The following is a 15,205-nucleotide window of genomic DNA, read 5'->3' on the forward strand; positions in this document are numbered from 1 at the left end:
GTTCCAGGGTATTGTTTAAGTCCATTATTTATTTGTTGGCCTTCTATCTTGATGGCCTGTCTAGTGCTGTCAGTGGAGTATTGAAGTCCCCCACTATTATTGTGTTGCTATCTATTTCATTTATTAGGTCTACTGGTAATTGTTTTATAAATTTGGGAGCTCCAGTGTTAGGTGCATATATGTTTAGGATTGTGATATTTTCCTGTTGGACAAGGCCTTTTACCACTATATAATGTCCCTCTTTGTCCCTTTTAACCACTGGTGCTTTAAAGTTTGTTTTGTCTGGTATAAGAATAACTACTCCTGCTTGCTTTTGGTGTCCGTTTGCATGAAATGCCTTTTTCTACCCCTTTAATTTAAGTTTATGTGAGTCCTTATGTGTTAGGTGAGGTTCCTAAAGGCAGCAGATAGTTGGTTGGTGGGTTCTTATCCATTCTGCAGTTCTGTATCTTTTAAGCGAAGCATTTAGGCCCTTATATTCAATGTTAGTATTGAAAGGTGAGATATCATTGCATTACTCATGCTCTTTGTTGCCTGTGTACTTTGATTTTTTGTTTTTGCTTTTTAACTTGTATTTTTGTTTTATAGATCCTGTATGATTTATGCTTTAAAGAGGGTCTGTTCTGATGTGTTTCCAGGATTTGTTTCAATATTTAGAGCTCCTTTTAGCAGTTCTTGTAGTCGTGGCTTGGTAATGCTGAATTCTCTGAGCATTTGTTTGTTTGAAAATGACTGCATCTTTCCTTCAGATATGATGCTTAGTTTCACTGGACACAAAATTCTTGGCTAATAATTGTTTTGTTTGAGGAGGCTGAAGATAGGGCCCCAATCCCTTCTACCTTGTAGGGTCCTTGCTGAGAAATCTGCTGTTAACCTGATAGGTTTTTCTTTATAGGTTACCTGGTGCTTCTATCTCACAGCTCTTAAGGTTCTTTCCTTCATCTTAACTTTGGATAACCTGATGACAGTGTGTGTAGGCGAAGATATTTTTGTGATGAATTTCCCAGGTATTCTTTGTGCTTCTTGTATTTGCATGTCTAGGTCTCTAGCAAGACCAAGGAAGTTTTCCTTGATTATTCCCCCAAATATGTTTTCCAAGCTTTTAGAATTGTCTTCTTTCTCAGGAACACCGATCATTCTTAGGTTTGGTCATTTAACATCATCCCAAACTTCTTGGAGGCTTTGTTCATATTTTCTTATTCTTTTTCTTTGTCTTTGTTGGATTGGGTTAATTCAAACACCTTGTCTTTGGGCTCTGAATTTCTTTCTCCTACTTGTTCAATTCTACTGTGAGACTTTCCAGAGCATTTCACATTTCTAAAAGTGTGTCCAAAGTTTCCTGAATTTTGTTTTTTTTTCTTTAAGCTATCTATTTTGTTGAATATTTCTCTCTTCACTTCTTGTATCACTTTTTTGATTTCCTTGCATTGGGCTTCACCTTTCTCTGGTCCCTTCCTGATTAGCTTAATAACTAACCTCCTGAATTCTTTTTCAAGTAAATCAGGGATTTCTTCTTGGTTTGGATCCATTGCTGGTGAACTAGGGTGAATTTTGGGGATTGTTGACGAGCCTTGTTTTATCATATCAGCAGAGTTGGTTTTCTGGTTCCTTCTCATTTGGGTAGGCTCTGTCAGAGGGACGGTCTAGGGCTGAAGGCTGTTGTTCAGATCTTTTTTGTCCCACAGGGTTTTCCTTTGATATAGTGCTCTCCCTGTTTTCCTGTGGATGTGGCTTCCTGTGAGCCGAACTGCAGTGATTGTTGTCTTTCTTTTGGGTCTAGCCACCCAGTGAGTCTACCTGGCTTGGGGCTGGTACTGGGGGTTGTCTGCACAGAGTCCTGTGATGTGAACTGTGTATGGGTCTCTCAGCCATGGATACCAGTGCCTGTTCCAGTGGAGGTTGTGGTGGATGCAATGAACTTCACTGAGTGTCCTTAGCTTTGGTGGTTTAATGCTCTATTTTTGTGCTGGTTGGCCTCCTGCCAGGAGGTTGCCCTTTCCAGAAGGCGTCAGCTGTAGTAGTATGGAGAGGGACTGGCAGTGGGTGGGGTCCTAGAACTCCCAAGATTATATGCCCTACCAGAGTGGGTAGGTAAGGACCATCAGGTGGGGGCGGGGCTAGGCGTGTCTGAGCTCAGTCTCTCCTTGGGCAGGTCTTGCTGCGGCTGCTGTTGGGGATGGGGGTGAGATTCCCAGGTCACTGGAGTTGTGTACCTAGGAGGATTATGGCTGCCTCTGCTGAGTCATGCAGTTTGTCAGGGAAGTGGGGGAAAGCTGGCAATCACAGGCCTCACCCAGCTCCCATGCAAACCAAAGGGCCAGTGTCACTCCCAGCATGCCCTCCAAAAGAGCATGTTTTGTTTCCAAGTCTGTTTCCAAGTGCAGGGAAGACCAGCTTGAAAACTTGCCCAAGGCTTTCTGCCTCCAAGGAGTATTTGGGGTATCTCCTGGGTCCTGCAGGAGCAGTCCGCTTCCTTCAGAGGGTCTGTGGGTCCTCTCAGGATTGCTAGTTTGTTCTTACAGTCAATCTAGAGCTTTATCTGTACAATTTATTCATTAAAAATATGAGTATTGCTATAGACTGAATGTTTATTTTCCCCAAATATGTTGACTACTAGGCCCATTGTGATGGTGTTTAGGTCCGAAGCTTTGGAAGGTGTTACAGACTGACACATGAAATCAAGTGGTGACCTTTTCCAGAGAAGGGTTTTACTAATAAGGATTTTTACTTTCAGTTCACTCATTCACTTTCAGCTTCCTTTGTGGCCAGGTAACTGGGTGCAAGCTTCAGCCTGACAACCTTGATTTTAAATGTATTAGAGATTTTTGTGATTTATCCTGTACCCCAGGCTTATTGGCATGTTCTAGGCATGTTTTCAGGTGAGAACTGGGTCAGGTCTCTGTGAGACTGGGATGTGAATAAAGGAGAATATGTCCCTTTCTTGACTCTTCATGTCTTTTTAGAGATGTTTTGATTCCTTCGTATCACTCAGAGGTGCAGCCAAATAAAGGAAAGAAAGAAAGAAAGAGAGAAAGAGAATATCAAACTTGATTCTAGAAGCCAGCTGCCAAATCTTGAAATAGCCCAACCTTAGGCTGGGCAGCAGCAATGGTCAGCTGCAAGGGGCAGTGTTCTTTTCTGCCAACACCATAATCGTTGAAGTGTCTTCTCCATGTTCTTGGGAAATAAACAAGTAATCCTTTTCTTACTTTTTTACAGATAAAGGATCTGGCAAGAGCTATCCACATTCTCAGTTTCAGCAGCTCTTATGTAGACCCCATCCTGAATTCCTATTTAGGCTTCAGGTCTTTGCTCTGTTTTTGGCTTGCCAGAGAGAAAAGTGGCCAAACCTTCTCACCTGGTTCGGCTGCAGGCTCAATCCCTGTTTTTCCAGTCTTTCCTTGTTAATTATCAGCACAGACAACCCCCAATGTGGTAAAACTCAATAAAACCCTCACAGGCCTCAAGCAATGAGGAAAAGAAGTTTAAAAAAAAAAAAAAAGTCTGCCATGGAAACTGATTGTGTGTTTTTAATTAATTGCTCCAATTAGCCTCACTTTTTTCAGTTCTGCTACTCTATAACAATGTCAGCTGGGATACTTCTGGGAAGTAGAAATTGCTGTAATGGTCAGGTACTTGTCAATTAAAACACTTACTATGTGCAATTAGCTTCTCTTCACGTTTTCATGGCAACCCTGGAGAGTGTAACAGGCAGCATGGATATGGCCTTACCACCACTGCAAAGAATAATGTCAATCCATTTCTATTCCTGTAATTTTGAGAGCATGCAAAGTTATTATACAGAAAAGCAAAGTATCTAAGACAATACAACCAATGATGCTCTACTCTACATTTGTGATAGTATTAAAAGACCTAGTCTTTCCCTTTTGTTTATTACCTTTTGACAAACAATACAAAGAGCATAGATGGCGGATAGTTAAGGATTTAGAGAACAATATCTTTCAAACATCTCAACTACCCACTTTACAAGCATCTTTAACATATTGTTGATGTGAATATTTGTGATTGGCAGATTTATTCAGTCATTACAGTCAGGCTTTTTTTTTTTAAATCACAAATAAGAAAGATGAGGTTAGACTAGCTTTAATTATAAATCTGGAACTCATAAACTTTTTTTCCCCAAATATTCAGCCTTTTCCTTCTGTAGTCTAAAATTTTACAATGCAATATAGTGTGCTTTCAAATAGAGCTAGCACAGTATGACGGTTATTATATGATTACTGAATAATTAGAATTCTTTCTACCACAATCTATTTTTTAAAATTATTGTGAATTATTAAAAACATACATAAAAGTGCACAAAACGTAACAATGACTACCACAATGAGTTATCACAGTCAACCCCAGATCAAGAAGTAAAACACTGACAGAGGCCCAGAAGTCCTCCTCTTAGGTTCTCCCAGTCACTCCTTCCTGCCCCGAAAAGGCTACTGCTTTGAAGAAATTATTCCAGTGACATTCAACTTTGATTTTTATGGTTTGAGAAGATGGCTATTGTTCTCATTGCCTCTTTGAAAGTATATTAGTCAGGGTTCTCTTAGAGGGACAGAACTAATAGGAGATAGATGATTGATAGATATAGATAGATAGATAGATAGATAGATAGATAGATAGATAGATAGGGGAGTTTATTAAGTATTAACTTACACTATCAGAAGGTCCCACAATAGGCTGTCTGCAAGCTGAGGAGCAAGGAGAGCCAGTCCAAGTCCCAAAACTAAAGAACTTGCAGTCTGATGTTTGAGGACAGGAAGCACTCACCACGGAGAAAGATGCCAGCTGGGAGGCTAGACCTGTCTCGTCGCTTCACGTTTTTCTGACGGCTTTATATTCGCTGGTGGCTGATTAGATGGGGCCCATCCCATTAAGGGTGGGTCTGCCTTCCCCAGCCCACTGACTCAAATGTTAATCTCTTTTGGCAGCACCCTCACAGACACACCCAGGATCAATATTGCATCCTTCAATCCAATCAAGTTGACACTCAGTATTAACCATCACAGAAAACAATTTTCTTTTTACTCTGGCTATGTTTAAATGTTCTCTCTTTATATCTGAGGTTCAATAGTTTTACCATGATGTGCCTAAAACTTATCTTCAAAGTTTTTCCTTTAAACTGATTCTTTAACCTGCTTGGAGTTCATAAAACTTCTGGAACCCACAATTTGTTGTTTTTCATCATTTTGGAAAATTCTCAGCTAATGTTTCTTCAACTGTTGTTTTGGTGTCATTCTTCCTCTCCTTTCCCTTCGGTATTTCAGATGTGTCTTAGAGATTTTCACTATTTTCACTACCCACTTACTTTCTTTCTTTTAAAAATATTTTCCAACTTTTTGTCTCTTTATGCTTAAATCTGAGGTTTTTTTTCTGATCCTGTCCACTAGTTCTAGTTCATTAAATCTCTCTTGAGCTGTGATATAAACTGCTCTAAATGATCCACTGACATCTTAATTTTGTTTATTGTATTTTTCTTTTTTCTTTTTCTTTTTTTTTTTTTTTTTTTTTTGAGACTGAGTCTTGCTCGTTGCCCAGGCTGGAGTGCAGTAGGGCGATCTCGGCTCACTACAAGCTCCACCTCCCAGGTTCACGCCATTCTCTGGTCTCAGCCTCTGGAGTAGCTGGGACTACAGGCACCCACCGCCACGCCTGGCTATTTTTTTGTATTTTTAGTAGAGACGGGGTTTCACCGTGTTAGCCAGGATGGTCTCGATCTACTGACCTCATGATCCGCCCACCTTGGCCTCCTAAAGTGCTGGGATTACAGGCATGAGCCACCGCGCCCAGGCTATTGTATTTTTCAATTACAGAATTTTTACCTATTTTCCAATCTTGTAAGTCCTTTAAGAAATAATTTATAATCTGGGCTGAATTCTTTTTATTTCCTTGAAAGAGTACACATGGTTATGTTTTTATGCAGTCTACATTTCGTTGCTATTTATGCCATACCAGTGAATGTCAGAGAGATGATATGGTGTTTCACCAGGCAGTGGTATTCAGTGTGTTCTTGATGAGGTAGCAGCAAAGGCAGCAACTAAAATTCTCTTTGGATTGGCTTATAGACTTTTTTTTTTTCATTTTCCATATAAAAATTATGATATACACTGAAGTAGAGAGAAAAGTATATGAACCTGAAAGACCTTATCACCCAGTTCCAGCAATTATCAATATTTAGTGACTGTAGTTATTTTAAAGTTCATGCCTGAAAGTCTAATATCTGGATCCACTGTGGGCCCATTTCCATTATCTGTTGGTTCTACTGTCCCTTGTTCTTGTCTTCTTGCTTTTATTTTGTTTCAGACATTGTATTGAAAAAGTATTTGCTTAAATAATTTGTGCTTATAATAATTTCTTTCTGCAGGGAGGTTCTATGTTTTCTTCTAAGTGTCTGGTGGTTCTTGCATCTAGAATCACCGTAATCCAATTTCAGGGATAAAGGTGATTTAAAGCTGAACTAAAGTTCCTAGAAGAGCCGGTCTACATCTGGATCAACACTGTTAGGGTGACCCAGGCTCTGTTACCAAGCCCAATAATCCAACGTTTGTGACTTTATCCCCATGAGACTGCCAAAAGTGCTACCTATCCATTTGGCTACCACTTCCTGAATTGGAAAACGCCCCAGAGGAAAATCCCAAACATTGGATCTTTACTATTGTGTTGGCTCTCTAATGCTGTCAAGTAGAATATGTATATGTATATGAGTGTGTATATCCTTAGTTATCCTCAGCAGGATAATTAGTCCATATCTCCTAGTCTACCATTACCAGAAGCAAAAGCCTGTTCTATGCATTCCTTAAACAGTCTATCATCCTGCAGTTTTTCATAGTAATCATTTTTAAAGGGAAAAATTGAATTGTAATATATAATGGTTGCATCTGGATTCATTTATATCTGTATCTATTGTGAGAATGTATTGATAACCATTCTGTAAATTGCTCGTTTATACTCAGATCTAGTCCTTGCTCCTTTTCTTCTCTGATGTGTGTCATAGATAGAAGCTCCCTCACTCTTTGGTTTCCAAGGACATGTGACCAAAAAGAGGTGCTGGTAGAAAGTTGGAGAGTGAGAGCAGGGAAGAGAAGTCAAGGTATTCTCATTTCTTATTTTTGTTTTCCGTGGTTTCTCAGACAGTAGCTCTGTCTCCTTCATGGTTCCAGCTCTTACTGGAAGGCCCTGCCACCTGAGTTATGCTAATCCCATTCTTTCCATTACTTCCCCCACCTCTAAGGATGGTAGAGGCTTCCTACTGTTGCTATCTTGTGGGTTGCCATACTCCATTTGGCTTCTCAACTCTTCTATCTCTGTGTAATCAGTTCCCTTTATGTTCCCACTATTTTAAAGACTTAGTGTAGTTACTTTACCCATCTGTGGGGTTTTGCTATAGTATGAAGTCTGCAATACATAATCCTTATCCTTAGGGAAGGTATTACCTTGACAAGAAATAAAACAGTATATGTGTGAAGAAATTACAGATGATCACCTGTTAAGTGTCAAACTTAATGATTTAAATGAGGAGGTTATTACAACTCAAGAAAGGAAGAAACCCCTGAAATTCTCATGACCTTTTGGTGGAGGTGAGATAAATTGGCTATAAAGGACGTGTGGTAGAATAGAATACAGAATACTCTAGGTGGAAGATAGGATCAAAGAGTTGAAATAAGACATTTCTGGAAAATAAAATCTTGGTTCAGAATTACCATGTAAAAGTAGCCTCTGAAATTATTTTCAATGCAAACTACTGGCATAGATGAGTAACTTGGTGATTCTTGCTCATGCTTTGGAAAGTCTTAAAACTTTGAAAAACTTTCAAAACCATTCGATGTGGTGGCATTTTCAATCTCACTTAACACATTTGGTCTTGCTGGTCCATAAGCTTAAGCATCACTAGAAATTACTCTGTCATTCATTGCAAATAAGCTCTGTCTTTCAGGTGCTGCCCACAGACCATCGATTGAGAGTTGTGCAATGGATTACAGTCAGAAAGCTTGTAAACAAATACATATTTTCCCAGTGAAAAAGGTGCATGATGGGGTGTATAATGAGATGCTCTTTCTCAGCCAGGATGTCATGGTACTTTTGGGTAGACTTAGGTATCTGAAATAAGTTAGGAATGTAAGGTAGAGTATGAAACCAATTATTTGGATGTGGATTGTTACTCTGAAGCTAATATTTATTGTGCTGCCAGGCTGTGCTCAAGCCCAGGGCTGTAGGATCAATACGCCTCTTTATTTGGTGTGTATTGTCTTCAGTCACTGGAAAGAGCGTTGAATTTAGAGGCAGGTGTGAGTTTGAAACCTCTCTTTGATCCCTTTTTAAGCTGTTTGATCTTGGGCAAAGAACTCAACTTCTTGAGTTTTGCCTTCCTCATCTGTGGATTGGGAAGAATAATGCATTCTCTCTTAGGAGGCTATAGTAATAATTTAGGTGAGAGTGTTTAGTAAACTGTCTCACAAATATAGCTATTTTTTACACAAACATTTGTTAGCTGCCTTACTGTCTCTAAGCTATTATGCTTGGCCAGGTTGTAAAATTTGCTGGGGAGAGGGATATTAGACATCTAACTGCACTACCTAGGAACCTGTGCTTATGAGATAGACAAGGGAGAGTCAAATCATTTTCTTCTTGGCTTTTTAAATTTTCCAATTGCCAATCCTAAAGTTCTAGCACCTGGCCCATAGAATATTTGTATTCATTTTATATATTACCCACATGACACACTTGGCTGCGCTCCAAAGGTGGAAGTTGAAGTCAGTAAATGGTCTCTTTATTTGCTTTATAACTAAGCTCCATTTCCTTTCCTCTCTTATATCCTGAAACCCTCAATAATATATATGTGGCATAAAATGTACATGAAATAACAAGTCATTACTCACAAAGTACTTTTTTTTTTCTCCTCAGCGCCTTGTTAGCAATTGGCAATCTTAAAATTTCATCTCCTTAGCAGGGTCCTCATCAGATATTCCTTGACCCCATTCTGTTAAATTGTCCTAGCCGCTCATTGTTAAGCCAACTGCGAAAATCTTAGAAAAACAGTTCAGCCTTCCCCCACCCTATCCCCCACCCCCACAAGCTTCTAGCTTCTTCTCCCTACAGCAAATGTTAAAACTGGTCAGAAGTCACATTATTTACTCTGAGAATAATAGTCTTTTGCAGTTTATGCATATCTTGTCACCCAACCACAGTAATTATAGGTTTGATGTGAACTGCATACTAATTACTTTTATTATTCCAGAGGTTTCATAAGCAACAATCATCCCTTGCTCCCAAATACTCTCATACTCTGAGGAAGGGCTAGCATCTAAAAATATCATCTTAACTATATCCCTGAAGATAAAATAAATGCTAGCATATGCATTTTCTGTTTCACCTGCCCCCATCTTTCAACCATTCACACCAAAAACGTTAACAGTCAGAATATAATTATGATTTCTCAAAGGGAACTCTTTTTGAATTTGAGAGGGCTTCAAGATTCTTCTCCTAACTCAGATGTGAGGAACAATCGAAGACTTTTCTCTTTTTCCTTAAGTTAAAAACAAAAAAACAGAAATCATGGTCTGCGTTGTTAACTTTGCCAAACAGCTTTTAGTTATTAGCAGCCTAGAAAACAAATGTAAATACTGAACTTCCAAATGCCAGGATTTAACTTGGAATTTGAAAGTAGACAATGAAGACACCTAAACAGTCAAAATAAATGAAACAGCACCCATGGAACATATCTAAATGTTTATTTTAAGCAAAATTTAATCAAGCAGTTCACAGGGATTAGAAGCAGTGAATCAGAAATGAAATGCAGTCACCCTATGTCTAGTCAGGTCAGACTGCCATAACAAAATACTGTAGACTGGGTAGCTTAAACAACAGAATTTTTTTTTTTTTTTCTTATAGCTCTAGAGGTTAGGAGTCCAAGATCAAAGTGCTGGTCAATTCAGGTTTGTGGTGAGGGCTCTCGTCTTGCAGATGACCCCCTTCTTGCATGGCCTTTGCTAGGTATGTGCACACGGAGAGAGAACAAGGGTGAGCTCTTGCATGTCTCTTCTTATAAGGGCACAACGCCAGCATAGAGGCCCCACTCTCATGACCTCATTGGTCCCTAATTACCTTCCCAAAGCCTCACCTTCAAATACATCACACTGGGTTAGGGATTCGACATATGAATTTGGGGGCACCCCCTGCAAAGTCAGACATAACAATAGCAATCAAAAGAAAGTTGTTGTTTGCTAGGGAAGGACCAAAGAAAAATTGTTATCTATTTTTTTTAAGTTTTGTTTTTTGTTTTTTAAAGACAGGATCTTCCTCTGTCACCTAGACTGGAGTGCAGAGCTCACCATAGCCTTAAACTCCTGGACTTAAGCAATCACCACCACCCCTTCCCTCAACCCCTTGCCTCGGCTTCCCAAAGAGTTGGGATAACATGCATGAGCCACTGCGCCCAGCTAATATTTTATTTTTAAGAGTGACCATTTAGTGCAGGGACATATCACTCTATGGAGGTCAGTGGTTCTTGTGAGCATCATGATGACTAATGTTCACAGTAATGATTCTGAGTCTCTAGGAACTATCTTCAGTGTCCTTTGTTTAAGAGGGCAAGGACGAGTGTAATCTATTTTAGGATTATTTTTGTCAATGTACCTAAAGTATTGGTGTGTCTGTGGGTTGTAATCAATCATTTGAAATATCATTTATGTGGAATGTTTTTTGTCTAAAACCTGATAAATCTCATGCATTAACAAACACTTCAGTATTTTCTAGGGTCACTCAGTAGGAACAATTTCTTTTCTACTGAATTATGCAAGAGATAACAAAATTTAATGTTGGTATTTCAGTCATTGAAAATAATCCACTAGGTTCTTTACTGCCTAGCACCAAGGTTGAAAATAATGATTACAGTGCTTTCTTATTGAAACACGTCTTTACATGACAAGTCTTATTGTCCTTTAATTTAGAGGTGATGATACAGATCAGGCTTCAATAGAAGAAAGAACCTATGTTTGACTACAATTCTTTCACTTGGGCAAAGGAACAATGATTTCTTGATTTGTTGACTTCTCTCCTGTTAATAGCCATTTGCTGGACTTTTGTGATAGTACCAGCCAGGTTTCCCTTATTACTGCCTGCCATGCTTACCAAGCAATCAGCATCCGTCTCCACAATAAGGCTTATCTTGCCAAAGGTCTAGGATACTCGAAGTCATTTAGCTGTAATTTCCTATATCAATCCTTACCATAGAGATGGTCATGCCAGTGGAACCATAATAAATGAAATCACTTGGCAAATGCTCCCATCCTCCAGATGGTATTTGGAAAGGTATAGTCAGCTTCTGCCTCTAGAATTTTCTTTTTGTATATGTTTCCATGTCTGGGAAACCCTCATTTGGCTGACACATGTCTTCTTTACCTATATTAAAACCTTTGAGGCCTCATCCTATTGGCAGAGGAATTGGGCTGTCCTGTTAAGGTGACACTGCAGACCTTGGTTATGAACCATTGTGTCCTGATCTTAGAGTTTATGCCTAGGTGCAATCTAACTTCTTTAGATCTACGTTCTTAAGAAGGATGCCTCTCTACAGAGTCCCCAGATCAGCAGGTACTGAGTAACACTATGTACATGTGCTTTATCTCATATCCACATCGAATATATTAGCAAATCCTAGTGGCTCCATCTAAAAAAATTCCCGATCCCATCCGCTTCTCCCCATCTCCAGACTGCAACTCTAGTCCAGGCCTCCAGTCTTATTCACCTAGACCTCCATCTTTTCCTCAGTGGGCTCCCTACTTCCAGCCTTGTCTATTGATCTTTTTCAACACAGCAGCCAGAGTGCTCCCTTAAAACACACATATGTTCATATCTGCTGCTCTGATCATCTATGTGCTTCCTATGAGAGAATAACATCCAATATCCATTCATTAGTTACAAGACCCTAGATGACATAAGGCCAACTTATTGACATCGTCTTCAAACATCCCCCTTGCTCACTCTGTTTCCTCTATACTGGCCTTCCTCCACATGTTCCTGCCTTGGGCCATCTGTGCCTGTTCTTCTCTCTAGGGGATAGGGAAGTTCTTTCCCTCTCATACATGTACACTTCATTCCTGCACCTCATTCTAAGCTCTGTACATGTTCTCTCATTGGAGAAGCCTTCCCTGGTCACCCTATTAATAAAATAACAGACTCCTATCCCCAGACTGTATTACTCATCATCTCTCTTTGCCTTGCTCATTTATCGTCCATTCCATCACTTCCTCTACCCCTACTAACATAAAAGTCCCACCAGGATGTTCACAGAGATGTTCTCCCTAGGTCCCAGAACAGTGCCTGGCACTTAATATGCCCCGGTAAATATATGTTGACTAATTGATGGAATAATTCCTTATCTTATTTAATCCTTGTGGCACTTCGTTTATGGGTTAGATGCTGGTATTTTGATCTGATGAACTGAGAAAGCAGGCTCAGTAAGTTGCTGAGAGAATACAGCTACTATGGAGCTGAGTTTTGAACTTTTGTCCTTATGACTCTGAGTTCAGTGTTCATCATATCACACTTTTAACCCCACCTAGTGATGTGGAACTATATGGCAATGCTAGTGAGTGCTGGCAAGTGGCATTCCAGGATTTGGTCATTGATGTTTAATGGGAGGACAGAATCATTAGGTTATAGCTGGTTTACAGCTGATAATGATTTTTTTCAAGAAATTAAGTTGTGACCCATCTATGTATCTATTAATCAAGATTCCTCAGTCTCAATAGGGAGAATAATAAGTTTAGTTTTTGTTTGTTTTTGAGACAGTCTTACTCTGTCACCCAGGCTGGAGTGCAGTGGCTCAATCCTGGCTTGCTGCAACCTCCGCCTCCTGGGTTCAAGCAATTCTCTTGCCTCAGCCTCCTGAGTAGCTGGGATTACAGGCATGCACCACCACACCCAAATAATTTTTGTATTTTTTTTTTAGTAGAGATGGGGTTTTACCATGTTGGCCAGGCTGGTCTCGAACTCCTGACCTCAAGTGATCCAACTGCCTCAGCCTCCCAAAGTGCTGGGATTACAGGCATGAGCCACCATGCCGAACTAGTTTACTTTTTTTGTTGTTGTTCTGAATGAACAAATATAAACCAACTTGCTGATTAGTCACTGTGTTGTAGTAATTATTATTTATTTCCACATCCCCCTTCCAGATAGACAACCATGTCATAACAGGATCTAGACGATAGGTAGTCTGGGTCCAGAGACAGAAGATAGGAGGTTAACCAGATCAGAATAATTCATTCAAGGATCAGAGTTAAATAATCAGCCACAGGTCAGATATAGAATGTTAGACATTCAATTTTCAAGATTTTCAGCAACAAAGTCTCCTTATCAATGGATTACTGGCCCATTACAGGAATACCTTGATAGTATTAAACAAGAAAGGTGCTGAAGATTAACCAAGTTCCCACACTTGCCTCTTAGTGCTGCCTCTTTGGCCAGGGCAAAGCCAAGGTCAGATACAAGGCTGACTCTGACAGGTATGTGACTCTTGAATACACTCTCTTAGCAATGGGGAGTCAGGGGAGCTCCATGAGTGACAATCAGTTATGTTTCAGTGAAGTTCATCTCTGAATGGGACAATGCTGTCTCGCAGATTGATGCTATTAGGGGTTTGTTTATGTGTAGATAATACTCTGCAGACATTTATCCTTTGTTTTAACATAAATGGCTGCAAACAAGTCTGTTGAAACACCAGGAAATAAGTAATTATATATAAATGTGTTTTAAAAAGTTAAGGGTGCAGTGGGCCAACGTAAGTCAGCATATGTTAACATTGCTTAGGGGGCAAATGTGATTCTGGAACATAAAACTAGGAACCTAGCATGAGGTTTGTTTCCTGCATACATCATTTACCTGTATATTTTTAGAACAACCATTCCATGCCAGGTAATGTAGTATATGCTCACAGTACACAGACATAAGACCCAGCCTGTTCTCAAGGAGCTCAGGACATAACAACTTCTCTGTGGGCCACTTCTAGACTCCTGTGTTTCTGTTTCTTTCAGCTTATAAGAATTCTAAAAGTGATATGGTTTGGATATTTATTGCTGCCCAAATCTCATGTTGAATTGTAAACCCCAGTGCTGGAGGTGGGGCCTGGTGGGAGGTGTTTCGTCATGGGATGAATCCCTCATGGCCTGGTGCTGTCTTCGTGACAGTGAATTCTGGCAAGGTCTGATCCTTTAAAAGTGTGTGGCACCTCCCACCTCCACTCTCTCTCGCTCCTGTTCCTGCCATAGGACGTGCCTGCACCCCCTTTGCCTTCTGCCGTGATTGGAAGCTTCCTGAGGTCTCTCCAGAAGCAGATGCTGCTGTGCTTCCTGTACACCTACAGAACTCTAAGCCAATTAAACCCCTTTTTAAATAAATTGCCCAGTCTCAGGTATTTCTTTGTGGCCATGCAAGAACAGCTTAATACAAAGAGGAAATAAAAATTTGAGATACATGTAAAAGAAATCAATTAATTAGATTAAAGTTAGTTTAATTATTAGAGGAAAGATACAGAGATTGTATACTATAGTTTTTGTTCCTTCACACTTATAGGAGGGTTCTAAGTATGCAGCCAGAGAAAAGATATTAAGATAGAATAGATGTAAAGACATTCCCTTTCTGACCTTAAAGCTGTGAGAAGATTTATAGATCTATTATATGTATCTTATATGTGTGTGTATATGTGTCTGTGACCCTCCGAGGTGTGTATGTCAAATTCCTAAGCCCTAGTACTTCAGAATGTGACTAAATTTGGCAACAGATCTTTAAAGAGATAATGAAATAAAATGAGATAATTAGAGTGGGCCCTAATCCAATGTGGTTGGTGTCCTTCTAAGAAGATGAGACTAGGACGCAGACAGTTACAGAGGGAAAATCATGTGAGGATACAAAGAGAAGATGGCTATTCACAAGTCAAAGACAGTGGCCTCAGAAGAAACCGACCCTGCCAACACCTTAATCTCAGACTTCTAGCCACCACGACTGTGAGAAAATAAATTTCTATCGTTGAAGCCACTCAGTGTATGGTACTTTGTTTTGGCAGCCCTAGCAAACGAATACAAACACAGTACCCAAATATAAGGACCTTAGTTCTAAAGATTTTAAGAACCCAGAAACTGCACACGTGTATCAGGGCTAGTTTAGAAAGAAATATTCTCAGGTGCTGGATCATACTGGGCTT

At 39.8% G+C, this 15,205-nt stretch overlaps 1 long non-coding RNA gene across 1 annotated transcript in view; it reads left to right on the top strand.

The window, feature by feature from the left end:
* The window catches only part of LOC112608258, an 87,914-nt gene that overhangs the window by 37,002 nt on the left and 35,707 nt on the right, over positions 1 to 15,205 (top strand). The window lies entirely within an intron of this gene.

This window comes from Theropithecus gelada, chromosome 15, assembly GCF_003255815.1.
Source record: "Theropithecus gelada isolate Dixy chromosome 15, Tgel_1.0, whole genome shotgun sequence".
In the NCBI taxonomy this organism is placed as follows: domain Eukaryota; kingdom Metazoa; phylum Chordata; class Mammalia; order Primates; family Cercopithecidae; genus Theropithecus; species Theropithecus gelada.